This window comes from Pongo pygmaeus, chromosome 2, assembly GCF_028885625.2.
Source record: "Pongo pygmaeus isolate AG05252 chromosome 2, NHGRI_mPonPyg2-v2.0_pri, whole genome shotgun sequence".
Classification (NCBI taxonomy): domain Eukaryota; kingdom Metazoa; phylum Chordata; class Mammalia; order Primates; family Hominidae; genus Pongo; species Pongo pygmaeus.
The window spans coordinates 151,430,547-151,449,108 of NC_085930.1; the positions used below are offsets into that span (position 1 = coordinate 151,430,547).

At 36.1% G+C, this 18,562-nt stretch overlaps 1 protein-coding gene across 7 annotated transcripts in view; it reads left to right on the plus strand.

The window, feature by feature from the left end:
- The window catches only part of TRPC1 (transient receptor potential cation channel subfamily C member 1), an 80,832-nt gene that overhangs the window by 24,664 nt on the left and 37,606 nt on the right, over positions 1–18,562 (plus strand). The window lies entirely within an intron of this gene.

Here is an 18,562-nt window from a genome sequence, read left to right on the forward strand (position 1 = left end):
GGTATTCTTTCTGTGCAGCTTTTAAGAAATGTGATGCTGGGGTGACTTATGAAAGCCAAACTTGTAGCTCCTTTGTTTTATATAATGCATTCTACATTTTTAAGAAGTGTTCACCAAATGCTGAATAATTGCAAAAATCCTTCAAATTATGAATGAAGTTATCTCATACTCCTGCTGGCAGGGGCACTATTTGCTTTTTAGAGGCAGAGTTTATTAATCCAAGAGAAGTTCCAAGTCATGGAAGGAGTGGAGATACCACCTCCTATCTCATTTATAAAGAAATCAAAACTATTTTCTGTCTAACTAAATATTGACCTTTTATGCCTCTATCTTCCCCTCTCACACAATGTTCAAGTCTTTTTCTCTTTCTTATTGGTCATCTCTTCCTGTTTCTCCAATTAAAAATGTTAAGAACAACTGAGGATTGATTGACCAAGAAAATACCCTGTCACAGGTTGAGCAAGATCACACGTGGGCATGCTGTATAAGATACATGGTGCTGGACTAGATTTGAGAATCTGATTTTCAGCAGAAACATTTATACATACATTCATGTGCTACATGACATTTTGGTTCAAAAACAGTTCACGTATATGACATCGGTCGTGTAAGATTAAAATGGAGCTGAAAAATTCTTATCGCCTACTGATGTCATTGCTGTGGTCACATCATAGTGTGACGCATTACTCACGTTTGTGGTGATGCTGGTGTAAACAAACCCTACTGTGCTGCCAGTCATTTAAAAAAAATAGAGCACATATAATTTTATACAGTACATAATACTTGATAATAAATGACTTACTAGTTTATATATTTACTATATTTTTATCATTATGTTAGTGTGTATTCCTTCTACTTATAAAAAAAATAGTTAACTAAAACAGCCTCAGGCAGTTCCTTCAGGAAGTATTCCAAAAGAAGGCATTGTTTTCATAGATGACAGCTCCATGCATGTTATTACCCCTGAAGACCTTCCAGTGGGACAGGATATGGAGGTGGAAGACAGCGATATTGATCATCCTAGGCCTAAGCTAATGTGTATGTTTGTGTCTTAATTTTTAATAAAATAGTCTAAAAAGAAAAAAGTTAATAAAAAATTTTACAAAGAACAAAGCTGGAGGCATCACGCTACCTGACTTCAAACTATACTACAAGGCTACAGTAACCAAAACGGCATGGTAATGTTACCAAAACAGATATATAGACCAATGGAACAGAACAGAGGCCTCAGAAATAATGCCACACATCTACAACCATCTGATCTTTGACAAACCTGACAAAAGCAAGCAATGGGGAAAGGATTCCCTATTTAATAAATATGTTGGGAAAACTGGCTAGCCATATGCAGAAAACTGAAACTGGACCCCTTCCTTACACCTTATACAAAAATTAACTCAAGATGGATTAAAGACTTAAACGTAAGACTTAAAACCATGACAACCCTAGAAGAAAACCTAGGCAATACCATTCAGGACATAGGCATGGGCAAAGACTTCATGACTAAAACACCAAAAGCAGTGGCAACAAAAGCCAGAATTGACAAATGGGATCTAATTAAACTAAAGAGCTTCTGCACAGCAAAAGAAACTATCATCAGAGTGAACAAGCAAACTACAGAATGGGAGAAAATTTTTGCTATCTATCCATCTGACAAAAGGCTAATATCCAGAATCTACAAGGAACTTAAATTTACAAGAAAAAAACAACGCCATCAAAAAGTGGGTGAAGCATATGAACAGACACTTGTCAAAAGAAGACATTTATTCGGCCAACAAACATGAAAAAAAGCTCATAATCACTGGTCATTAGAGAAATCCAAATCAAAACCACAGTGAGATACCATCTCATGCCAGTTAGAATGGTAATCATTAAAAAGTCAGGAAACAGCAGATTCTGGAGAGGATGTGGAGAAATAGAAATGCTTTTACACTGTTGGTGGGAGTGCAAATTAGTTCAACCATTGTGGAAGACAGTGTGGTGATTCCTCAAGGATCTAGAACCAGAAATAGCATTTGACCCAACAATCCCATTACTGGGTATATACCCAAAGGATTAGAAATCATTCTACTATAAAGACACATGCACACGTATGTTTATTGCAGCGCTATTCACAATAGCACAGAGTAGGAACCAACCCAAATGCCCACCAATGATAGACTGGATAAAGAAAATGTGGCAAGAATACACCATGGAATACTATGCAGCCATAAAAAAGGATGAGTTCATGTCCTTTGCAGGGACATGGATGAAACCGGAAACTGTCATTCTCAGCAAACTAACACAGGAATGAAAAACCAAACACTGCATGTCTCACTCACAAGTGGGAGTTGAACAATGAGAACAAACCACCATGGCACGTGTATACCTATGTAACAAACCTGCACATTCTGCACATGTATCCCAGAACTTAAAAGTAAAATTAAAAAAAGTTAATAGTAAAAAGCTTATAGAATAAAGATATGAAGAAATAATATTTTGTACAACTGTATGTGTTTTAAGCTGTTACTCCAAAATGGTAAAAAAGTTAAAATTTACAGTTTACAGAATAAAAAAATTACCGTGAGCTAGGTTTAATTTAGTATTAAAGAAACTTTAAAAATATACATTTAGGGTAGCCTAAGTGTATAGTTATTATAAAGCCTGTAGTAGTACAGTAATGTTCTAGGCCTTCACATTCACTTACCACCCACTCACTACCTCACCCAGGGCAACTTCCAATTCTGCAAGCTCATTGATGGTAAATGCCCTGTACAGGTATACCATTTTTAAATATTTTATGCTGTATTTTTACTGTACCTTTTCTATGTTTAGATACACAAATATTTACTATTGTGTTACAGTTGCCTACAGTATTTAGCACAGTAACATGCTATACAGGTTTGTAGCCTAGGAGCAGTAGGCTATACCATATAGCCTAGGTATTTAATGGGCTATGTCAACTAGGTTTGTGTAAATTCAGTTAATGACGTTCGCGAAATGATGAAGTTGTCTAACAACACATTTCTCAGAATATATCCCTGTTACACAATGCATGACTGTGTGTGTGTATGTAAATGGTAATTAAATATAGTTGAAATAGTATCAAATATAATATCTACTGTGGAAAATATCATCTGGAAGTCCCAGGCAGCCTGGTGACAAATTATTTTTAGGTTAAGGATTGTTAAACAGTATATGAAATAGACTTTAAGGCTGTAAACCATCCACCCTCACTCTTTCCTCACCTTAAGAACAAACCTGTGATGGATTTGAGATAGTGACAAATCTCTAATTTGGGAAAGTCTCCTGGGAATCAATCTGATGTTTATTTGCAGAGGTTTACCTGGATTTTTTTTCTATTTTCAAGACTATTTTACAAAGAGATCTGTGTTTCTCTTTGATAAGATCTGGTTGATAGCGATGGCTACATCACTTAACTTTTTAGTTTTAAAATGACTAGTTTATAAAATGACAAGCAGAAATTATCTTTAAGGCTTTTTCCAGTTTTAAAATCCTTTATTAGTATTAAGTGTAAATATTTTTCAAATTATATGCTTGTTAAATAAGTGTAGTTGAAGCAGTGGGGGCTTAGAGGTTGAAGCTAGAGAAAACACTTTACCTGGCTTGGTTTGAGGTTGGGGGACAAACTTGTTTGAAGGTTTTTGGGGGAGCTATGACTTGACATAGATCTTTTAGTAGGAGTAAGAGTTAAAAATTGAAAGGTATTTTAGGCAGAAAGTACAGCACGTGATTTGTTTATTTGGAAACTGCAAATGGTTTGGAACATTAACAGTAGAGTTTGAGAGAGTTTGTTAATGATCTTTGAGAAAACATTTGTACGAAATGGCAAGGACCCCTGACTTAAGTAATTTCTGGGAATTGCTAAGTAGAACTGCAGAAGCAAAGGAGGTTAACAAAATTAGTAAAAAGAGACCGGGCACGGTGGCTCACGCCTGTAATCCTAGCACTTTGGGAGGCCGAGGCAGGCCGATCACCTCAGGTCAAGAGTTCGAGACCAGCCTGACCAACTTGGTGAAACCTCGTCTCTACTAACAGTACAAAAATTAGCTGGGCATGGTGGCATGCACCTGTAGTCCCAGCTACTCGGGAGGCTGAGGCAGGAGAATCGCTTGAACCTGGGAGTTGGAGGTCACAGTGAGCTGAGACTCTGTCTCAAAAAAAAAAAAAAAAATAGTAAAAAGAGAAATAGCAAGGTTTCTCAGAATTTGAAGAGCCAATATACTGGCAATAAGAAAGTGAGATGGCTGGACATGGTGGCTCACACCTATAATCCTAGCATTTTGGGAGGCCAAGGTGGGTGAATCAGTTGAGTCCAGGAATTCCAGACCATCCTGGGCCACATGGCTAGACCTTGTCTTTACAAAAATAGACAGATGAGGTGACTTGCACCTGTGGTCCCAGCTATGCAGGAGGCTGAGGTGGGAGGATTACCTGCGCCCAAGAGGTTGAGGCTACAGTAAGCTGTGATTGCACCACCACAGTCTACCCTAGCCTAAGTGACAGAGCGAGACTCCATCTCAAAAAAAAAAAAGAGAGACAATTGTTTTTTAAATTTTAGAGATGGTGTAGTTTCAGGGTAATATTTCCTAATGGGCCAGGGAAGGGTAGTGAACCATTGTAGTTTAGAAAAACATTTTCAGTAATATAATAGCTGTGATTTGGCTTTAGTCTCAATATTTGATGTATTTTGAAATTTCAAATAACTTTAAAGAAGGAGTCTTTATTTATTATCTATTAGTGGAAGACAAAAATTTAAAAAACTTGAGAAACACCGGAATTGGGAAAGATAGCAAAGAAATGGATTGCCAGTTAAATTTAATTTGCATAAAGTATAATTTAAAAAATGACGAGTTAATGGATGCAGCACACCAACATGGCACATGTATACATATGTAACAAACCTGCACATTGCGCACATGTACCCTAAAACTTAAAAGTATAATAAAAATAAAAATAAAAAACAAACAAAAATTTAATTTGCAGAAGAGCTTTGTTTAACTTGTATGGTGTTTTTTATAATTTTGAACTTGAATGCCAGTAAGCCCTATGTACACTCAGCTTTATTCATATTATTACCAACATCACCCCGAAGGCAAATGAATTTGTAAAACTTGGCTCAGTATCTACCAAGAGAGTAAGATGTTGGCTGGGGTCATCTTAGGAGTATGGAATTCTTCTGGCATAGTGGCAGGAAAATGGCTTGGGAGAGAGACTGCTTAGTGCCACAGTCCTCAATGAATATACAAGAGTGACACAGAAGTAGGAAATGACAGTGATGATGATGAGGGAGTATTGGAATAACTGAATGGTATGAATCTCCAAAAAGGGTGATTTTGATATGAGAATGAATGAATAATATGGCCTGTAAGAGTCAGGTATTATGACATTATGCTTCCATATTGCCAGAATCTCTAAAGGGAAGTATTGTTCAATCCCAATTTTTCTTTTCATTTCTAGAGCTAACCACTGTTACTACTTTGGTATTCTACACATGTTCCTTAATGGTTAATATTACCATTGGTTAGAAATGTTGAGTCTTGCTGGGCGCAGTGGCTCACACCTGTAATGCCAGCACTTTGGGAGGCTGAGGCAGGTGGATCACCTGAGGTCAGGAGTTCGAGACCAGCCTGGCCAACATGGTGAAAACCCATCTCTACTACAAATACAAAAATATTAGCCGGGTGTGGTGTCAGGCACCTGTAATCCCAGCTACTTGGGAGGCTGAGGCAGGAGAATCACTTAAACCTGGGAGGCAGAGGTTGCGGTGAGTCAAGATTGCACCATTGCACTCCAGCCTGGGTGACAAGAGCGAAACTCCATCTAAAAAAGAAAGAAAAAGAAATGTGACTCTTCGCTACAGTGTTAGATTGGAAACTAGTCTCATCAATGGCTTAGTTACATGTTAGAAATCCCCTCTCCCAGTTTCTGCCTATACAGAATTCCATTCTGTTTCTTTTCCTTTTTTTATTAAGTTTGCCTGCCTCTTACTAATCTTGCCTCATTTACTCCAGTTCTTTTTATACTTGCCCACATATTTAGGTTGAACCATATGAAATTAGTGTTTTAAAAGTACTTCGGACATAGGGAATTACATATTTCCATATTCTTATATTGGTGTGGATGAAACCAAAACCCCAGAAAGTTACACAGATCATAATCACCTTACTCCACAGGGCCTCAAAAAAGGCTTTTTTTTACAGTGTGGAAATTGATGATTTACAGTATGTTTAAAGTGTGTAACTATTACCATAATCTAATATTCTAACATTTCTGTCATTGGAAAATTTCTCTCTTGCCTGTTCATTCATGGTCAATCCTTGTTTCCATCCCCAGCTCCATGCAACCACCAGTTTTTCTATTTTTGTAGTCTTTTCTTTACTAGAAATCTCATATAAATGGAATCATAAAATATCTTGACTTATGTCTCTGGCTTTCTTTTACTTATCATAATATTTTTGAGGTCCATCCATATTGTTTCATATGTCAGTAATTCATTTTAAAAATTTTTGAGTAGTATTCCATTGTATGGTTATAGTACCACCTTTTTTTTTTATCTGTTCACTAGCTGCTCAACATTTGAGTTGTTTCCAGTTTTTGGCAGTGAACATTCACTTACAAGTCTTTGTGTGGACATGTTTTTATTTTTGTTGGGTAGACACCTAGGAATGGAATTTCTGGGTGTGTGTAACTTTTTAAGTAGTTGTCAAACTGTTCTCCAAAGTGGTTGGAAACAGTTTAACATTTTTACTGGTAAGGTATGATGGTTCTTTTTTTTTTTTTTTTTTTTGGGGGGACAGAGTCTGGCTCTGTCGCCCAGGCTGGAGTGCAGTGGCGCGATGTCAGTTCACTGCAAGCTGTGCCTCCCAGGTTCACGCCATTCTCCTACCTCAGCCTCCCGAGTAGCTGGGACTACAGGCGCCCACCACCACGCCCAGCTAATTTTTTATATTTTTAGTAGAGACGGGGTTTCACCGTGTTAGCCAGGATGGTCTCAATCTCCTGACCTTGTGATCCGCCCGCCTCGGCCTCCCAAAGTGCTGGGATTACAGGCATGAGCAACTGCACCAGGCCCTGGTATGATGGTTCTAATTCTGCCACATTCTCATTGAAACTTGATATTGTTAGTCTTTTTTATCTTAGTCATTTTAGCAGAAGTGTAGTGGTTTCTTACTGTGGTTTTAAAATTTTTTTTATTTATTGTTGAGGTAAAATATATGTCAATAATTTACCATCTTTGCCATTTTTAAGTGTACAGTTCAGTAGTAATAAATACATGAGTATTATTTTCTTTCCCCTTCATCCATCCCATTCCTTCCTGGCCTCTGGTAGCCACCAGTCTACTCTCTATCTTCATGAGATCTACTGTTTCAGCTACCAAATACACGTGAAAGTTGTCTTTCTGTGCTTGGCTTATATCACTTAGCATAATGGCCTCAGGTTCCATCCATGTTGCTGCAAATTACAGGATTTCATTCTTTTCAATGGCTGAATAATATTCCATTATGTATATAAACCATGTTTTTAAAATCCATTCATCCATTGATGGGTACTTAGGTTGAGTCTATATCTCGACTATTGTGTACAATGCTGCAATAAACATGGGAATGCAGATGTTTCTTGGATATATTGATTTCCTTTCTTTTGGATATATATATATCTAATAGTGGAATTGCTGGATCATATGGTAGTTCTTTTTTTAAAAAAAAATTATGTTTAAAATAATCCCAAAGGATTATAAATCATTCTATAAAGACACATGCACACATGTGTTTATTGCGGCACTATTCACAATAGCAAAGACTAGGACCCAACCCAAATGCCCACCAGTGATAGACTGGATAAAGAAAATGTGGCACGTATATACCTTGGAATACTAGGCATGTAGACATGAGTTCATGTCCTTTGTGGGGACATGGATGAAGCTGGAAACCATCATTCTCAGCAAACTAACACAGGAACAGAAAACCAAACACCGCATGTTCTCACTCATAAGTGGGAGTTAAACAATAAGAACACATGGACACAGGGGAACATCACACACCGGGGCCTGCTGGGGGATGGGGGGCAAGGGGAGGGATAGCATTAGGGCAAATACCTAATGCATGTGGGGCTTAAAACCTAGATGACAGGTTGATTGGTGCAGCAAACCACCATGGCACGTATACCTATGTAACAAATCTGCATGTTCTGCACATGTAGCCCAGAACTTAAAATATAATAATTAAAAAAAAATTTTTTTTGTGGGTACATAGTACATATATGTATTTATTGGGTACATGGGATATTTTGATACTGGCATGCAATAGTGTAATACTCATGTCATGGAAAATGGGGTATCCATCCCCTCAAGCATTTATCCTTTGTGTTGCAAACAATCCAATTATACTCTTTTTATAATGTACAATAATAAATGTACAATTAAATTATGGACTATAGTCACCTTATCGTGCTATCAAACACTAGGTCTTATTCTTTCTATTTTTTTTGTACTCATTAACCATCCCCACCTTCTCCTAACACCCCCACCACCCTCATATGGTAGTTCTATTTTTAGTTTTTTGAAGAACCTCCATACTGTTTTCCATAGTGGCTATAATTATTTACATTTCCAGCAACAGTGTGTGAGAGTTCCCCTTTATCCACATCTTTGCTTGCATTTGTTATTGCGTGCCATTCTGATACAAACTATTTTAACTGGAGTGAGATGATACTGCATTGTGATTTTGATTTGCCTTTTTCTGGTGATTTGTGATGTTGAACATTTTTTCATATACTTGTTGGTCATTTGTATGTTTTCTTTTAAGAAATATCCATTCAGATCTTTTGCCCATTGTAAAATCAGATTATTTATTTTTGGTTTTTTGCTATTGAGTTGTGTGAGCTCCTTACATATTCTGGTTATTAATCTCTTGTCAGATGGATAGTTTGCAAATATAGTCTCCCATTCTATGAGTTGGCTCTTCACTTTTGTTTGCTTTGTGGAAGTGTTTTAGCTTACTGTAATCTCAATTGTCTATTTTTGCTTTGGTTGTCTGTTTTTTTTTTCTTTTTTTAAAATTATACTTTAAGTTCTAGGGTACATGTGCACAACGTGCAGGTTTGTTACATAGGTATACATGTGCCATGTTGGTGTGCTGCACCCGTTAACTTGTCATTTACATTAGGTATATCTCTAATGCTATCCCTCCCCCCTCCCCAACCCCACAATAGGCCCTGGTGTGTGATGTTCCCCACCTTGTGTTCAAGTGTTCTCATTGTTCCATTCCCACCAATGAGTGAGAACATGCAGTGTTTGGTTTTCTGTCCTTGCGATAGTTTGCTCAGAATGATGGTTTCCAGCTTCATCCATGTCCCTACAAAGGACATGAACTCATCCTTTTTTATGGCTGCATAGTATTCCATGGTGTATATGTGCCACATTTTCTTTATCCAGTCTATTATTGATGGACATCTGGGTTGGTTCCAAGTCTTTGCTATTGTGAATAATGCCACAATAAACATAAGTGTGCATGTGTCTTTATAGCAGCATGATTTATAATCCTTTGGGTATATACCCAGTAATGGGATGGCTGGGTCAAATGGTGTTTCTAGTTCTAGATCCTTGAGAAATCGCCACACTGTCTTTCACAATGGTTGAACTAGTTTACAGTCCCACCAACAGTGTAAAAGTGTTCCTATTTCTCTACATCCTCTCCAGCATCTGTTGTTTCCTGACTTTTAATGATCGCCATTCTAACTGGTGTGAGATGGTATCTCATTGTGGTTTTGATTTGCATTTCTCTGATGGCCAGTCATGATGAGCATTTTTTCGTGTGTCTGTTGGGTGCATAAATGTCTTCTTTTGAGAAGTGTCTGTTCATATCCTTTGCCCACTTTTTGATGGGGTTGTTTGATTTTTTCTTGTAAATTTGTTTAAGTTCTTTGTAGATTCTGGATATTAGCCCTTTGTCAGATGGGTAGATTGTAAAAATTTTCTCCCATTCTGTAGGTTGCCTGTTCACTCTGATGGTAGTTTCTTTTGCTGTGCAGAAGCTCTTTAGTTTAATTAGATCCCATTTGTCAATTTTGGCTTTTGTTGCCATTGCTTTTGGTGTTTTAGTCATGAAGTCCCTGCCCATGCCTATGTCCTGAGTGGTATTGCCTAGGTTTTCTTCTAAGGTTTTTATGGTTTTAGGTCTAACATTTAAGTCTTTAAATCCATCTTGAATTAATTTTTGTGAAAGGTGTAAGGAAGGGAGTCTTGCTCTGTCGCCCAGGCTGGAGTGCAGTGGCGCGATCTCGGCTCACTGCAAGCTCCGCCTCCTGGGTTCATGCCATTCTCCTGCCCCAGCCTCCACACCCGGCTAATTTTTTTTGTATTTTTTTAGTAGAGATGGGATTTCACTGTGTTAGCCAGGATGGTCTCGATCTCCTTACCTCATGATCCACCCGCCTCAGCCTCCCAACGTGTTGGGATTACAGGCGTGAGCCACTGTGCCCGGCCTTGTCTGTGCTTTTGAGGCCTTACACACAAAAAAATATTTTCCCAGACCAGTGTCCTGAAGAGTTTCCCCAATGTTTAATTTGAGGTCTTACATTTAAGTTTTTAATCAGTTTTGATTTAATTTTTGTGTATCGTGAGAGATTGGGGTCTAGTTTCATTTCATTCTTCCACATAGTTAATCCAGCTGTCCCAGCAGCATTTATTAAAGAGACTATCCTTTCCCCAAAATATGTTCTTGGCACCTTTGTCAAAGATGAGTTGGTCGTAAATGCATGGACTTATATCTGGGTCTGTATTATGTTCCATTGGTCTATGTGTCTGTATTTATGCCAGTACCATGCTGTTTGGGTTACTATAGCTGTGTAGTATATTTTGAAGTCAGGTAATGTGATGCTTCCAGCTTTGTTCTTTTTGCTTAGGATTGCTTTGCTATTTGGAGTCTTTTGTGGTTTCATGTAAAGTTTAGTATTATTTTTTCTATTTCTCTGAAGAATGTCATTGGTATTTTGATAAGGATTGCATTGAATCTCAAAATTGCTTTGGGTAGTATTGTCATTTTAACAACATTAATTCTTCCAGTACGTGAGCATGGAATACCTTTCCATTTTTTGGTGACCTCTTCTATTTTTTTCATCAGAGTATTATGGTCTTCCTTGCCTAGATCTTTCACTTCTTTGTCTAGATTGATTCCTAGTTTTTTTGTTTTGTTTTTTGTAACCAATGTAAATGGGATTGCTTTTTTGATTTCTTTTTCAGATTGTTCTTTGACATATATAAATGTTATTGACATTTGTATGTTGATTTTTGTATCCTGCAACTTTACTGAATTTTTTTTTTACCACTTCTAATAGTTTTTTGGTGGAGTATTTAGGGTTTTTTTGATGTAAGATCATGTCATCTGAGAACAAGGCTAATATGACTTCTTCCTTTCCAATTTGGATACTCTTTATCTCTTTCTCTTGCTTAATTGCTGTGGCCAGGACTTCCAGTATTATGTTGAATAATCGTGGGAAAGTGGGCATCATCATCTTGTTCCAGTCTTTAGAGGAAAGGCCTTCAATTTTTCCCTGTTGGCTTTTATTATTTTGAAGTATGTCCCTCCTATACCTGTTTTGATGAGGGTTTTTTTGGTTGTTGTTGTTGTTGTTATAAAGGGATGTTGAATTTTATTGAATGCTTTTCTGGCATCCATTGAAATAATCATATGGTTTTTGTTCTTGATTCTGTTAATGTGATGTATCATGTCTATTGATACATATATGTTGAATCATCCTTGCATCCCTGGGATGAATCCCACTTGATCATGACAAGTGATCTTTTTAATGTGTTGTTGAATTCAGTTTGCTGGATTTTTGCATCTATGTTCATATTATATCAATATATCAAAGTGTATTGGCCTGTAGTTTTCTTTTTTTGTTGGTTCCTTGTATGGTTTTGGTATCAGGGTAATGCTGGCCTCTTTGGATGAGTTTGGAAGCATTCCCTCCTTTTCAATATTTTTGAAGAGTTTGAGTAAGGTTGGTGTTAGTTTTCTTTAAATGTTTGGTAGTATACAGCAGTGAATCCATCAGGTCTTGGGCACTTCTTTGATGGTAAACTTTTTATTACGGCTTTGATCTTGTTACTCATTATTGGTTTGTTGAGGTTTTCTATTTCTTCCTGGCTCAATCATGGTAGGTTGTATGTGTCCAGGAATCTAACCATTTTTTCCAGGTTTTTCAATTACTTTTGCATATAGTAGTTTATAATATTATTTAATGATTCTTTGTATTTCTAAGGTTTCAGTTATATCTCCTTTTTCATTTCTAATTTTTTTATTTGGATCTCTCTTTCTTAGTCTAGCTAAAGGTTTGTTGATTTTGTTTATCTTTTCAAAAAATCAGTTTTTCATTTCATTGATCTTCTGTGGTTTTTGTTTTTGTTTTTTTGAGACAGGGTCTCACTCTGTCACCCAGTCTGGAGTACAGTGGCGTGATCACAGCTCACTGCAGCCTTGACATCCTATGCTCAAGTGATCCTCCCACCTCAGCCCTTCAAGTAGCTGGGACTATAGGCACATGCCACCACATCTGACTAATTGTTGCATTTTTTGTAGAGATGGGGTTTCACCATGTTGCCCAGGCTGGTCTTGAACTCCTGGACTCAAGTGATCTGCCTGCCTTGGCCTCCCAAAGTGCTAGGATTACAGGTATGAGCCACCATGCCTGGCCTCTTCTGTATTTTTTAAAATTTCAATTTCATTTATTTCTGCTTTGATCTTTATTTCTCTTCTTCTACTAATTTTGGGTTTGGTTTATTCTTGATTTTTTTTTTTTTTTTTTTGATGGAGTCTCACTCTGTCACCCAGGCTGGAGTGCAATGGCGTGATCTCGGCCACTGCAACCTCCGCCTCCCGGGTTGAAGCAATTCTCCCACCTCAGCCTCCCGAGTAGCTGGGACTACAGGTGTCTGCCACCATGCCTGGCTAATTTTTGTATTTTTAGTAGAGATGGGGTTTCACCATGTTGGCCAGACTGCTCTCGAACTCCTGACCTCAAGTGATCCTCCCATCTTGGCCTGCCAAAGTGCTGGGATTACAGGCATGAGCCACCGTGCCCAGCCTATTCTTGATTTTCTAGTTCCTCAAGGTGCATCATTAGATTATTTGAACTCTTTCTACTTTTCTAATATGGGAATTTATTGCTATAACCTTCCCTCTCAGTACTGCTTTTGCTCTGTCTCATAGATTTTGATGTGTTATATTCCCATGTTCATTTGTTTCAAGAAATTTTTAAATTTTCTTCTTAATTTCTTCATTGACCCATTGGTGATTGAAGAGCATGTTACTTAATTTCCATGTGTTTGTGTATTTTCCAAATTCCTTTTATTATTGATTTCTAGTTTTATTCCATGTGGTCAGAAAAGATACTTGTGATTTGTATTTTTCTGAATTTGTTTAGACTTGTTTTGTAGCCTGAGATATGGTCTGTTCTTGAAAATGTTTCATGTGCTGGTGAAAAGAATGTATATTCTGTAGCAATAGGGTGAAATGTTCTGTAAATGTCAGTTAGGCCTATTAGATCTAGTGCGTAGTTTAATTTTACTCTTTCTTTGTTTATTTTCTGTCTAGATGATTTGTCTATTACTAGAGTGGCATGTTAAAGTCCCGTACTGTTTTGTATTGTAGTTTATCTGTGAACCTAACACTGGAGCCCTCATGTATATAAAGCAAGCATTAACTTTATATACTTGGGGGCTCCAGTGTTGAGTTCATAGATATTCATAATTGTTATATCTTCTTGCTGAATTGCCACCTTTATCATTATATAGTGACCCTCTTTGTCTTTTTTTAGTCTTTGATTTGTAGTCTATTTTATCTAAGTATAGATACTCCTGATCTTTTTTAGTTTTCAGTTACATGGAATATCTTTCAGTCTCAGTCTATGTGTATCTTTATAAGTGAAATGGATTCCTTGAAGGCAGCATACAGTTGGGTCTTATTTCTTTATCCATTAAGCCACACTATACTTCTTAATTGGACAATTGAGACCATTTACATTCAGTGTGATTATAAATAAGTATGGACTTACTGCAACCATTTTATTGCTTGTTTTCTCCTTGTTTTGAGAATTCTCTTTTCCTTTTTTTGTTTCTTATTGTCTTCCTTTGTAGTTAAGTGATTATCTCTGGTAGTACATTTTAATTTATTGATGTTTATTTTTAGTGAATATATTATAGGTTTTATACTATCATTACCATGATTCTTGCAAAAAACATCTTATAAATATAACAAATTATTGCACTCCAGCCTGGGCAATAGAGCGACACTCTGTCTCAAAAAAAAAAAAAAAAAAAAAAAAAAAAAATATATATATATATATATATATATATATATAAAACAAATTATTTTAAAGAGATGACACTTATTTTAGATCACAGACAAAAGAATGGAAACAAAGGCAAAAAAAAAATTCTACACTTTAGCTTCTTCTCCCAACATTTTCACTTTTAGTTGTCAACTGATATATTTTTATATTACCTATTTCTTAACAGGTTGCTATAGCTATTATTGTTTTTGATAAACTTGTCTTGGAGGCTTCATACTAGAGATATGAATAGATTGTACACCATGGATACAGTAATAGATTATTCTGTGTTTGTCTGTATACTTAATTTTACCAATGGTTTTTATACCTTGAACATTTTTTATTTGCACACTGGTATTTTGTATTTTCTTCCAGATTGAAGAACTCCCTTTAGCATTTTTTGCAAGGTGGGTCTGGTAGTGATGAATTGTCTCAGCTTTCATTCGTCTGGGAAAGACTTTATCTCTACTTCTTATTTAAATAACAATTTTTTCTGGACACTTGGATGGCAGGGCTTTTTTTTCCCTTTGGGCACTTTAAAAATCCCATTCCATTCCCTTCTGCCTGCATGGTTTCATTGAGAAGTCTGTTTCCAGATGAATTGGGGCTTCTTTATATGTTATTTGCTTCTTTTCTGTAGCTGATTTTAGGGTATTCTCTTTGTCATTGACCTTTGTGAGTTTGATTATTATATGTCTTATATGGATTGAATCTGTTTGGTGGTCTAAGACCTTCCTGTATGTGGATATTTATATCTTTCTCAAGTTTTGGAAAGTTTTCTGTTGTTATTTCTTTGAATAAGTTATATATCCCTTGTTCTTGCTCTGCTCCCTCTTAAACACAGGAATTCTTAAATTTGGTCTTTTGAGGTACTCTTCTATATCTTATAGGCAGTCTTTGTTCCTTTTTGTTCTTTTGTCTTTTTTCTCTGCTGAATGTGTATTTTCAAACAGCTGATCTTCAAGCAGAATTTCTATACATCAACATTGTTAAAGCTGAGGGCCAAATCAAGAATGCAGTCCCATTTACAATAGCTGCAAAAAGAATAAAATATGTAAGAATACAGCTAACTCAGGAGGTAAAAAAAATCTCTACAATGAGAACTACAAAACATTACTGAAGAAAATCAGAGACAACACAAACAAATGGAAAAACATTCCATGCTCATGGATAGGAAGAATTAATAGTGTTAAAATGGCCATACTACCCAAAGCAATTTACAGATTCAGTGCTATTCTTGTCAAACTACCAACATCATTTTTCACAGACTTAGAAAAAAACTATTTTAAAATTCATATGGAACCGAAAAAGAACTGAAAAGTTAAAGCAATCTTAAGCAAAAAGAACAAAGTCAGAGTCATCACATTACCTGACTTCAAACTATACCACAAGGCTACTGTAACCAAAACAACATGGTACAACACAAAAACAGACATATAGACCGATGGAACAGAATAGAGAATCCAGAAATAAAGCTGCACCCCCACCATGTGATCTTTGACAAAGTAAACAAAAATAAGCAATGACGAAAAAGGCTTCCTGTTCAATAAATAGTCTTGGAATAACTGGCTATCCAGATGCAGAAGAATGAAACTGGACCCCTACCTATCACCATATAAAAAAATTAACTCAAGGTGGATTAAAGTCCTCAAAAGTAATTTCAACAAAAACAAAAATTGACAAGTGGGACCTAATTAAACTGAAGAGCTTCTACACAACAAAAGAAACTATCAAGGGAATAAACAGATGATCTATAGAATGAGAGAAAATATCTGCAAAGTATGCATCTGACAAAGACCTAATATCCACAACCTATAAAGAACTTAAATAACCCCATTAAAAAGTGGGCAAAGGACATGAACACTTTTCAAAAGAAGACATACATGTGGCCAACAAGCATATGAAAAAAAGGCTCAATATCACTGATCATTAGAGAAATGCAAATCAAATCTACAATGAGATACCATGTCATACAAGTCAGAATGTCTATTAAGAAGTAAAAAAATAACAGATGCTGGCGAGGTTATGGAGAAAAAGGAATGCTTATATGTCTATATTTACATCAATATAACTCTGCACTGATTACTATCGCTTTATGGTAAGTTTTAAAATCAATTACTGTGTGATGGTTAATACTGAATGTCAACTCGATTGGATTGAAGGGCACAAAGTATTGATCCTGGGTGTGTCTGTGAGGGTGTCGCCAAAGGAGATTAACATTTGAGTCAGTGGACTGGGAAAGGCAGACCCACTCTTAATCTGGGTGGGCACAATCTAATAAGCTGCCAGCGTGGCTAGAATATAAGCAGGCAGAAAAATGTGAAAAGACAGACTGGCCTAGCCTCCCAGCCTACATCTTTTTTTTTTTTTTTTTTTTGAGATGGAGTCTCACTGTGTCACCCAGACTGGAGTGTAGTGTTGCGATCTCAGCTCACTGCAACTTCCACATTCTGGGTTCAAGCTATCTTCCTGCCTCATCCTCCTGGGTAGATAGGACTACAGGCATGTACCACCATGCCTGGCTAATTTTTGTATTTTTAGTATGGCCAGGCTGGTCTCAAACTCCTGATCTCAGGTGATTCACCCACCTCGGCCTCCCAAAGTGCTGGGATTACAGGTGTGAGCTACCATGCCTGGCCCCAGCCTACATTTTCCCCCACGCTGGATGCCCTCAAACATTGGACTCCAAGTTCTTCAGTTTCAGAACTCAGACTAGCTCTCCTTGCTCCTCAGCCTGCAGACGGCATATTGTGGGACCTTGTGATCGTGTGAGGTAATACTTAATAAACTCTCTATATATATCTATTCCATTAGTTCTGTCCCTCTAGAGAACTCTAATACACACTGTAAGTCCTTCATTTTAAAATCTTTTTCTTGAAAATTTCATATATTGTATATCCTTTAAATTTCCAAATAAAGTTTGAAATCAGTTGTCAATTTTTACAAAAACATCTGCTTAGATTTTTGAGAGAGATTGTATTGAATCATTTAGGCAGAAATGCCATCTTAAAAATATTGAATTATCCAAGCATTGAACATGGTATATCTCTCCATTTAATAGGTTTCATTTAATTTCTCTCAGCAATATTTTGTAGTCCCCAGTGTACAGGTCTTGTGCTTCTTTATTTTCACTATTTATTCCTAAGTATTTTATACTTTTTGATACTATTGTACATGAATTATTTTCTTAAATTTTATTTTCACTCTTCATAGCTAACTTTAAAAGTTCAAAGCTAACTTAAAAAGATCTGTTTAGATCTTTCCCATTTTTAAATTGAGTTGCTTTCTTATGGTTGAGTTTTTAAAATATTTAAACAGTCCTTTGTCCATTATGTCTTTTGCAAATATTTTCTCCCAGTCTGTGGTTTGCCTTCTCATTCTCATGATCCACGGAGTATTTTAAAACTTGCTGTTCTACTTTCACATATTAGGGAGTTTCCTAGATTTCCTTTTTTTGGTGATTTCTACTTTAATTCTGTTGTGGTTAGAGATTATACTTTATTTTTAATGATATCTTTGTTGAGGTATCATTTATATATAAATATATTATATATTATATAAAAATATATTATATATAAATATATTAATATATATTATATATAAATAAATTATATATCTTTATATGTCATATCATTTATATATCATAAGTGTACATTTCAGCTCTTAGGATATTCACAAAGTTGTGCATCACTTCAAAAAGAAACCCTATATTCATTAGCAGTCACTCTCCCAGCTGGTGGCAACTACTAAATCTACTTTCTGTCCCTACGGATGTACCTGTTCTGGATATTTCATATGAATGACATCTTTTGGTTGCTTAATGGATATCTGCATATCTTTATTAGATATATGTCTGTTCAAATTGTTTTCTTAGTTTTTAATTGGTTATCTGATTTTTTTATTGATGAATTGTGTATTTTTTTTTTTTTTTACTTTTCTGATGGTATCCTTTGAAGAATACAAGTTTAAAATTTTGATGGAGTCCATTTGATCTTCTTTTTTCTTCTTTTGGTCATTTGCATATTGGCGTCATAGCTAAGAAGGCATTGCTTAATTTGGAGAATGTACTTTGTATGATTTTATGCCTTTTTAATGTATTAAGAGGGTCCATGGCTCAGCATATGGTCTAAAATGGAAATGTTCTATGTACTCTTGAAATAATATACATTCTGCTGTTTTAGGGAAATGTTCTATAAATTTCAGTTTGGTCATATTGTTTCATAGTGTTGTTTAA